Source organism: Panthera onca, chromosome B1 (assembly GCF_046562875.1).
Source record: "Panthera onca isolate mPanOnc1 chromosome B1, mPanOnc1 haplotype 2, whole genome shotgun sequence".
NCBI lineage: Eukaryota > Metazoa > Chordata > Mammalia > Carnivora > Felidae > Panthera > Panthera onca.
The window spans coordinates 10,991,339-11,002,083 of NC_138342.1; the positions used below are offsets into that span (position 1 = coordinate 10,991,339).

Genomic DNA, 10,745 nt, shown 5'->3' on the forward strand with positions numbered 1-10,745 from the left:
GTTAGGTCCTACTACGCATTTGCTTTGTGCTCTGAGGTCCACTTTGATCAAGTCTTCCAACAGGGGGGTCTGATTCCTTTTCTTCCTGGCTAAAAGCTATGGAAGCCTCTGACTTGTTTAGAACAGGTTAAATGTTCTGGTGCAAAGGACCCAAACTGCAAATCAACATAGACAGGGCTCTGTCAGGTGCTTTCATGTAAACTGACTCACCCGGCTGTTGGCCGCGTTACTCATCAGATGCCCCTCTCTCGCCTGCTTGCTTTCAAAAGGCCTTTATTATACATCCACACTGTTTAAACTCGGGCAGAAGCAGTGACGAGTGGCCGGATCTTATTCCGGTGTTACCCACAGCGCTGTGCACACGGTAGGCACTCCAAACATCCTGGGAGAGTATTTCCATGTTACCAAAACTCTTGTTTGATTGAGGCGTTAGACGAGCCCGTCGTTGGGTGGGACAAACATGGAAAAAGCCCAGGAAGCTGCAAAAGTTGCTTAAGACTATCCCACCAGTGGGGCAGGGCCCAGCCTGAGACCCCAGGGCTCTTGACCCTAACAGAGGGCTCTTTAAGTGCCACACACAGGCCTCTGGCCACCCAGGGGGTGACCGGAAAGTGCCTCAGAGGTCCCCAGACATCAGTAGCAGCAAAATCAGCAATGTCATGAAAATGTAAATTATAGACCAGGTGGCTTTAAATACCTGTGGGACCAGGCCCTCGCTTTGCAATTACAGAGCCCCTGCTCTTGTCAGAACTGTTGCAAAAGCATTGTCACGGGGCGTTCGTGACTTGCTCCTTCCCCCTGTTCACCCACCCTGGATTTTATATTGTTTTCCCCCCCAAAACAACACTGGATCAGAGCAGCTCTTTGCCAGAAGGTGATCAGAATCTCTCAGACGGCCCACCAGATCAGCCTCAGCTTCTCAGCCCAGCTTTGGGCAGCCTCTTGTAGCTGACCTGTCCCCACGTTCCTGGCCCATTCCACATTTCCCCAGATTCTATACTTTGGCCAGAGGGAGCCCTTCTCTGCTTCACCCCCGACATACTTGGGGCCTTCCCCTCTGCGAGCCCTCCTCGGATGATGCCCCTGCTCAGAACAGCCTCTCTTTCTCTCTCTACCGTGCAAGTCCTCTTTATCCTCTGAATGTAACAATGGACCCTTGCAATTGAAAGTGCTGTGCTGCTCTGACTTCCTACAGCACCCTTGAAATCTCCTTTGGGTGGGACACTTAGCAGATCTCTTAGGCAGTCTCTTATCTCTCTGGGCACAGTCACATCTCAGCTGGAAGTAAGTTCTTTCCACCTGAGAGTCACGTCTTTGACAGAACATGGTGGGCAAAAATCTCTGGCCCTGGAGTCAAAGGCCTGCTTCTAACCCTTTAATGGCCTTTAACTGGCCAGGAGCTAATTTCCTTTCCTTTTCAGAGGTCAGGTTTCTCATCTGTAAAAGGGGATAATACTAACTGTCACATGGGGTTGCTATGGGGCCGATTAAGAATCCAGGGCGCCAGGGTGGCTCAGTCTGTTAAGTGGCCGACTCTTGATTTCAGCTCAGGTCACGATCTCACCGGTTTGTGCGTTCGAGCCCCACATCCATCTCTGAGCTGACAGTCCAGAGCCTGCTTTGGATTCCATCTGTCTCTCTCTCTCTCTCTCTCTCTCTGCTCCTCCCCACTCGTCCTCTCTCAAAATAAATAAATAAACTTAAAAAGAAAAAAAAATAGAACGCAAATTGAGCAAGAGAAAGTACCTGGCGGATAGCAAATGCTCAGTAAATAGCAGTTGCTGCTATCATGTGAGAGGGTAGGATGTATTCAGGGAGTTACTGTGGCTCACTGATGGGTGCAGCTCCCCCTATGGAGAGAGGACTGGTGCGGATGAGGTTGGAGAACTAAGCCAGGTCCAGACAATGAAAGGCCCCCTACACCTCGTGAAGGAGTTTGGACTTCTCCAGAGAACGAGAGTACTCAGGGAAGGGTTTTAAGTAGGGGAAGGACTGATCTGATTTACATCTTAAAGGCTTCCTTGGCTTCCATGGGGAGGATGGTGTAGAGATGAGGTCAAGTCAGAAAAAGAAGTTAGAAGGCCAATACAGTCACGCTGCTGAGGCAAATGAATCCCAGTCCCTCCCTTCTGGGAGCCCGTGGTCTACCGCAGGGAGACAGATAACTAAGGAAGGACAGTAAATGGAAAATGGTGGGGAAAGGAATGTGGACCACTTGGAAGCAAGGAGAGAGAATCACCGTCTCCACCTGATAGGGAGGGACACTCCAGGGAGGTTTTAGGGAGAACATAACCTGTAGGGGCCCCACCTTTTCTGAAGAACACCTTATCTGAAGACCTGGACATTCTACTATCGTTTCCAGGACAGGAACCCCCACCGTGTATGATGGATGAGACCAGGAGATGGTGAGGATCCCATCCAAGGATAAGATTCAAAGATGAAAAATCTCTAAATTTCATGTTCATCCGAATGCTTTGAACCTTAATCTCCCCTTTGTGCTGTCATGTCAGTATTTTGCATTTTGGAGGGCAATTATTTGAAGAGGGACAATCAATGCTTTTCCATTTTACCTACCTATCGGTCGACCTATTTTTTTTTTTTAAGATTCCCTGAGAAGATAAATTTAGAGGAAAACAGGAGCTCTGAAATGAGCTAGAATTTAATGTCATGCCATTAACATTTCAGAAAATGCCAGCGGAAGCTTGAGGAGATAATTACATACAAGGGAAGCAAATTGGGTGTGTATGCCACAGGCCCACCAGAAAGTGTTTCAAAGTGGATCGTGTCACCGAAAATTGTTTGTTCTCAATAAGTTTGAGCTGAAATAATATTTACATTTGGACGAATGGTTTCTAATTGGGTTATCCATTAGCGATGGAGGGCAGGAGTCGTGAGAAAATGAAACCTAATTTGCAAGCCTCAGACATGAAGGCAGCGATTAGTTGTGGAAGGTGAGCAAATGCACAGCTCCTGAGCCCTATCTGCCTTCAGCAGTGCCAGAAAGGGGTGGTGTAGCCAGGGATGAAGCCAGCAATGCCCAGAGTGCCAATGAAAACTCACTCTTTCATAGAACTTTACAAAGCACTTTCCCACACATGATCTTCTTTGATCTTGTTTGTCCTCGTTTACAGCTGAGGCGATGAAGGTTCAGGTGACTCACCCAAGGTCACGGAATGAGGGCAGGAAGGGACCGCGATGCATGCCAGTTCTTCTGACCCTCAATCCCATGTTCTGGCCACCCTGCCTCTCAAAAACCTTCCGAAAGTGACAACTCATAGTAAGACCCTTGGCAATGAAGTATACACGCAGCCAATATACTAATGGGTATAAATCAATTGCATAGTAATGGCCTGACCCTCAGCTGCTGGGATGGTGGCCACAGGGCTGTCACTGGTGAGGCCCAGCAGGGCAGCTCTTCTCAGCTCAGGCTCAAAGCTGCCAGAGCTAAACTTTCTCCTTTAGGCAGGGGGACCCAGACAAATAGACTATAATAAGTAGACCTTTGCACGAGACAGACTGGAAGCAGAGTGACCAGGAGAGTTTCACCGATGAAGGCTGGGTGGAGGAATACGATTCTTGGGAGAAGTACACAAAGCAACCCTTGGTTAGGCTTAAAGGATGCAAAGCAAGAAGCAGCCACCCCGCTGCTGAGGTCAGGGTGAGACACACAGAACAGAGACAAATCTTTTCCCACTGCCCTAGTGACAAGGGGAGTCCACTGGTCCATTCGAGCAGAAAACTGGAAATGTATCAGACCCACCAACACTTTCAAAGGCTTCCTCTAGTGACCTGGGGATAAAATGCAAATCTCCTAGGAGGATTCAAAACACCCCAGGAGGTCCCACCCTTGCTTACCTCTGTAGCCCCGTCTCTCATCACACTTCCCCCCCCATGTATATACCCACAAGCAGCCCATACAGTCACTCTAGCTATCCAAACACTTACTGCTTCTCTTCCTCTGCCACAGCATGCTCTTTCTTGCTTCTAGACCCCGATCCAGGCTGTTCTTTGCATCAGCTTCATTTCCTCCTTCCTATCCCAACTGCTTAGCTCCTACTCATTGAGTATCAGCCTACAGGTCACTTCTCTCCATCACCTCTACCCTTATGAAGCTAAGTTTGCCTGCCATGCTCGCCCATAGCAGCCCGTACTTCCTGAACCCTCACTGTAATTGCTCAATTCATATTCCAACCTCACTACCCAGCAATTACTTGATAGAAGCAGGGATTGCTTGCACGCTCACTATGCTAACCCCAAGCCAAGCACATTTGTTGAACGATAGGATAGATTAATCCTTTAATTAATTTCACTGGTGGTAAAATCTAGTAAACAAAAAGCATTTCTCCTTTATAGAGGGTAAGTTAGTTGGTCTCAACTCGACAAAGATCCAGCTGGACAACCCCACCACGTCATGTTACATAAGCACCTGAACAGACCATTAGAGTCAAGATTCTGCCGAAAAGGTGAGCAGAAGAGCTGTTCACACAGTTCTGACTTAAGAAGGCTTATTTCTGTCTGGGTGTGATCCAAGTTACTGAGGGCTTTAAATAATTGGGAAAGACATTATCTTTGGAAACTAAAATCCAACCCCTGTCCCTTGGTTCCTGCCAAATATCTCCCATAACCCACATTAAGTGGATTCCTCTGTCCTTAATCACATACTAAATGCCTGCATCTGTGGTTGGCATCAGTGGTTGTGAAGCAGCTGCAATCACCACATACATGTCCTGTTATTACAGCAGGAGAAATATTGGGTAAAGGGCTCCAAGTAGTGAGTGAGAGTAAGATCTTCCTTCCCACCTCCCTCTCTTCCTCCCCCTCTCCCTTCCTTCCCCCCCCTTCCTTTCTTCCTTCCTTCCTCCCTCCCTTCCTTCCTTCCTCCCTCCCTTCCTCCCCCCTCACTTCCTTCCTCCCTCCCTTCCTTCCTTCCTTCTACTCCAGTTAAGGGTCAATTACTTTCTAGGTATTAAACAGAGATAAGTAAGGCACATTCCCTTCTTCAGAGGGTTGTCTAGAAAAAAAAAGAAGGCGTTTGGAGAACCAAAACTTCCTTAAAATCGTTTACTCTTTGCTTCTTAAGCTTTCATGTGTATTTCAAACCACCTAGGGATCATGTTAAAATGAGGTCCTGATTCAGTAAGTCTGGAGTGGCTCCTAAGATTCTGCATTTCTAATAAGCTCCTGAGTCCCACCAATGCCGCTGGTCTGGGAACCACACTTTGAGGAGAAAGCATCACGATATGATCTATATGGAGACAATCATTACATCCCTGTTGCCTCATTTAATTCTCACAAAAATCCTGGGAATATTTAGGGAAGGATGTACATTATGACCTTTCCACGGGTAAAATCATTGCATCTGGAAGAAATTAGCTATTTTTGTCCCAGTGGTACCACCTGTAAGACCAGGATGTATGTATTCATACCCAAAACCTCAAACCACCGACGTCGTCATTCCTCCACATGTCACCTACCCTTAGCTGCTGACCACAGCCAAGATGCCCCTCCACCTCTGGACACAGACCTGGAAGCCACCTGGTGGCCTCCTCTGCCCTAAGATGGCATACTGGCAGCTCTAGCCCTCTCCTCTGTGACCGACCTTGGCTGACCTTCGCTGATTTGGTGACTCCCAGGACAATGGACGGAAGGCCATAGGAAGCAGAGGAAGAAGGAATGTCTGGATTTTTCTGGAAGCACCTACCGCCGCTGGGTCTCAGAGAGGTCTCTGAACACCTGTCATCTCCTCCGCACTTCTGTTTCTCTACTCAGGTTACCTGCCGAGGACAAGCCACTGTACTGAGGTGTTGATGAGCACCTACCATATGTAGGATGCCGCACAGGTGTCTCTCCCGAATCAACTCAGTCACTAGGTGCAGAGTGGGCTGAGGTCTTCAGTCATGCAGGCATTCATTCAACATTAGTTGAGGGCCACCTGTGTCCTCGGCACGGGCTAGAGATCAATATAGATAAGACATATTCCTTCCTTTACAAGGATACTCAGAGAAGGTGAGAGACACATGCAAATTACCCAGCTAGGAAGTCTACAGCAGGGGCAGGAAACCACTATCTCCCCAGCCTAAATTCCTCACTTTTTCCAACTCCAGTGAACTCTTGAGACCAGCGAACTTCCTCATCTGAGGGACGTGTTAATAACACAGAGGTGAGGATTCCGTAGATCCGAAAGAGGCCCAATTATCCGCATTCTCACAATCATACCCAGGGATTCTGATTCAAGCAAAACTCAGATCACCCCCCGAGGACAATGACTTCACACCAACTGTGGAAGTCAGACAGGAGCATTGCCTGCCTACCAGTCTCCCTGGGAATCTGCTTCCTACAGAGACAACAGACATCCTCTTGCCTTGGAAAGACTGATTTGGTTGGAAAGAGGAGCTCATTTATGGCATCCAACCAAATTTGGAAGCAATGTAACGAGCGTGACGTCCTAGGCCAGGAATGCAGCCCTGCTGGAAGGCTGCAGGGCTAGCAGGGCGTGGGTGGGTGGGGCAGCTTTCGAGGACCGCCTCCACGCTGCTCACATCACATCATGTTATTATGATGGATGCTCCTCGGTGCCAGTGCCCTGCCATGTGATCATCACTTTATAGTTCACAGCCCCACAATCTTAAGGGATGGTTACTTGGGTCCTTCGGTTGGCAGATGCCCTAGATAAACACACCCCCCTGGTAACCACATAGCAGCTGGGAGGGGTGGTTAACCCTGGGCTCCTGGACTCCAGAGGTAATCAGCTGCAGCCACCAAGTGGGACACTGAAGGGGATTACAATGAGTCCCTGCTGACCAATGAGCTGAGCCCAGCTCAACAGACTGAGGACAACTGAGATGGTGAGAAGAACACTGAGCTAAGAGCCGACCTGACCATTAACCGATGGCAGGAGCCTCAGCAAGTCAGGACCCCATTCTGGGTCACAGTGTCCTCATGAGTAAAATACTTTCAGCCCTGGTTTTCTGGAAGTCCTTAATTTTGCTATAGGGAAAAGGCGCTTGTTCAGCTCAACATGGTAAGTTGAAATCTACCCCTGGCTCTCTCCTCACTACATCCTTCACTCCTGGAAGACCGGTCCACTCCCCAGAAAGCATTTGAGTTTCTCTCATCCCAAATGCACTACCTCCCTCTCTTTGTGGGGCTACTGGACCTGTATCATAGAATCAAGAGGGTCTGACTCAGGAAGGGAAAGGAAATGGACATATCCCAACAGCAGGAGTTTGTAGCTTTTTTAGCCATTAGCTTGAGTCGGTACCACCACCTTCCAGACTCTGTGTTTTTCTATTTTAATTATTAAATTCTGGAAGATGGAAAGTCCCACAGGCCCTGGTGGAGTTGGATGCCTACTCCTGGCTCAGTCAGGTGCAGCCAGCGGGGCAGGGTCACTAAACAGCAACATGGCCAGTTACACTCCACTGCCTGTGAGAGGAAATACCCAGAGAAGGGGGCAGCCCCACCAGGGCTGGACACAATGATACTTCCTGGGGGACCTGAGCCTCTCCTGTCCTTTCAGCTCATTTCCAATGTCTGCTGATGTTCTGTCCTTTCCTAGGCCCCCAGGTCAAACACTGGGAGCTTAATTGCTTCAAGATGCAAACCTCATAGCTGAACTGTATCAAGAGCGCCAGACTCGATTCTCCACGATGCACCTACTGGCAGGTTAATGTCGTTCATTCTATCCCCAGGGGTCAGCCCTCACTTAGAGCTCATGAACTCTGGAGATGGGTACACCACTGGCTGATCCACCCAGCAGAAAGCCATCCCACTGCCCTCTTCCAGAAATCCTGTAGAGGAAGCTTCCTGTAATGTTTATGATGGTGCAAAGGTCTGTGCCGGGCCCCGGGGATAAAGATAAGGCCATACCTCCAAATCCCTACTTTCAAGAGAGCTATCAGAAGAGAGACCAGGAAACAGGCAACAACACAAGAAAAGAGCCCCACATGCTTTCCTACACCCAAGACAGGAAGTTGAAGTCAGGAGAGACTCAGATAAGCATCTCCAGGGAAGGTGGTGCTTTCCTAAATTGTGTCTGAGAGGAGTAGAGGTTATGCAGAAGGAAGGGTGGCAAAGAGTATGGGCAGGAGGAATAGGAAAAGACTCAGAGGCAGTCCACCACTCAGCAAAGGCAAGGCATTCCTTGCCTTGTGTAAGGCAAGGAATCCAGCGAGGATGAGGCTGGAGGGCTTGGCAGGGGCTGGACTGAGTTAGGCTGAGTCAACCAGGCTGAAATCTGCGAGGCGTGGAGAGAGGATGGGAGTGGGAGACAGAGGCAGAAGCCAGCAGGGAGGTGCCTGCATCCTCCAGACGAAAGACGATACAGATACGCTGCAAGGTACGATTTAAGCTAAGATCTAAGAGACAAGAAGGAGCCAACCGCAGAAAGATCAGAAAGAAGAGTATTCTAGCAAGAGAAACAAACAGTGTGAAGTCCCTGAGGAGGAAACATAAATAGCTTGTTGTAGGAATAGAAAGTGAGCTAGCGAGTGGCTGAAGACAGTAAGGGCAGTAAGGTCTGAGACGCAGGCAGATGAAAGTCACCCTGGAAACGTGGGGAAGGTGGTGTTTGAGTTTTCTTCACAGGGAAGAAGCGTTTTAAACGAGCAACTCACATGATATTAGTAATACTTATGTTTACAACTTCTCCTTATTGTGCAGACAGGGGCCTGAAGGGAAGCAACCATCGAAACAGAGAGAGCAAACGGGGGTCTACTTACGCACTCCAGGCCAGGAAGAAGACAGCGGTCAAGGTGTAGACTGCCATGGGCAGACTGGTCCAAAGTTTTGGAGGCAGAGGCATTTCCTGAGGTGGGAAGACTGGCAAACAAATGAGGTTATCTTTGGGGGAGATAGAGGCATTCCAGAAACTCAATGGCTCCCTTTCGAATGTGTTATGTTTGAGGTGCATTTTAGAGATCTAAGTCGAGCTGTCAGGTAGCAGGTGGTTATAGAGGTTTCCCTTTGTGGCTAGAGACATACACCCGAGTGTCATTAGCATATACATGGCATTTAGAAACGTGGATAGGCCTTGACTAGATAAAGAAAGACAGAGAAGAAAAGGCTACCTAGGGCCAAATCTTGTGGCGTCCACCATTTTAAGATAGAGAAGAGGAAGAGAAGAGGAGGAGAAAAGCGAGGACCAATATCACCTGTGAGATGGGAGGAAAGAGAGGATATGGTTTTAGGGAAGCCAGAGCAGGGTGGGGGTGGGGGTGGGAGGCATCTTAAGAATGAAAAGGTGGCCAAGTCTGGCTACTTGGCAGAGAGGGCAGGAAAATGAGGACTGGGAAATAGCCGTTGGATTCAGATCCCCAGCCCCTAGGACCACAACTGCCACATAGTAGATGCTTAATAAATACGAGGTGAATTAATTGACTGAAGAATCTAACCCAAGGATGACAAGAGCAGAACATTTTTGGCTTCCAGGGTACCACTCTCATCCTCCTTCCTCTTTGACAGACATTAATAATCAATTCTTTTTCTTTTTCTTTAATCCAGACCCAGCTTTGGAGTCCTTCTGCTCTAGGCAGACCCTGTCAAGTAACTGGAACTGTCATGCAAATTGAAGCATATGTGCCATTCCTGGCATTAACTGTAAAGTCCAGGTGGGACTTCCTTTCACTTATTCAACAATGGAGGCACCAGGAGCTACCTGCAAAGGGCACTGCAGAGGGAATTCGTGCTTATGCGAGGATGAGTCAGGTGACCGCTAAGACCCCTTGAAGAGTCCGTGGTTCAGATGACGGTTCTCCCTGCTCCGAGCATGCGGCCACCCAAGACACAGAGAGAAAAATCCAGCCCAGCCTGGGTTAATACGTGTGAACTAAATCTTTCTGAAAACGTCTCCTATGCATTTCTTTCCCCCTTATCTTTATTGGTCTCCTGAAATGCCTTATCTGCAAAGGCATGATTCTGTCCTCAATCTCTGTCTATGAGCACAATTACCATTTCTGCTTCTTCCACAAGGTAAAAATAAATCATGAAATGCAAGACATGAACTTACCTTGTCCACTCAGCCATAGGCAGACTGGCTTCGTCTCCAAATGATGCACTCCCCCACAAAAAATCACAGCAGACGGTTTTATTCTTCAGCCCAAAGCACTTAGCATTGTGGGGAGACATCTGCTGCAGACAAATCTTGGGTCTTTGGAGCTTTAATACTCTAAATTTATTCCTCTCCACCACCTGGAGGCTCAGGGGTCCATTTGTGGACTTTTCCACCTAATGCTGCCTTGCAAGCTAATGGGCAGTTGGTTCACAGGCATGTAAGTTGCAGCTCATCTGTTAAAACCCCTACATCCGTATTGCAGCAGGAAGGGGAGAGAATTAACCATCAGCTTCTTGTCTTACCTTTATTAACTGCTTCAACAAACAAATACTAAGCGCCAGATTCGATGCTGTTTTCTAGAGTAGGATCTAGAGGTATAATAAAGAGTAAGAAATAGTTTCTTTTACAACCTGGGGTTCATGAATGGGCTTTAGAAGGTCTACGTATCTTTCTGAAGCGATGGGCAAAATGTCCTATGTGTGTATATATATATATATATATACGTGTGTATATATATATACATACATGTATATATATATATATATATACATACACACATGTATATATATACATACATATATACATGTGTGTATATATATATATATATATATGTGTGTGTGTGTGTGTGTGTGTGTGTGTGTATATATATATATATATAGGTCTCCCGAGCGGTCTCTAATTTTCATGGGTTTCT

At 47.8% G+C, this 10,745-nt stretch overlaps 1 long non-coding RNA gene across 1 annotated transcript; it reads left to right on the forward strand.

Moving 5' to 3' along the window:
• The first annotated feature begins 7,309 nt into the window (after positions 1–7,309).
• Positions 7,310–10,502, forward strand: LOC144616054 (uncharacterized). Its single transcript, XR_013554934.2, has 3 exons — positions 7,310–8,338; positions 8,662–8,811; positions 9,502–10,502. It is a non-coding gene; the product is annotated as an uncharacterized LOC144616054 (long non-coding RNA).
• The last annotated feature ends 243 nt before the right edge of the window (positions 10,503–10,745 follow it).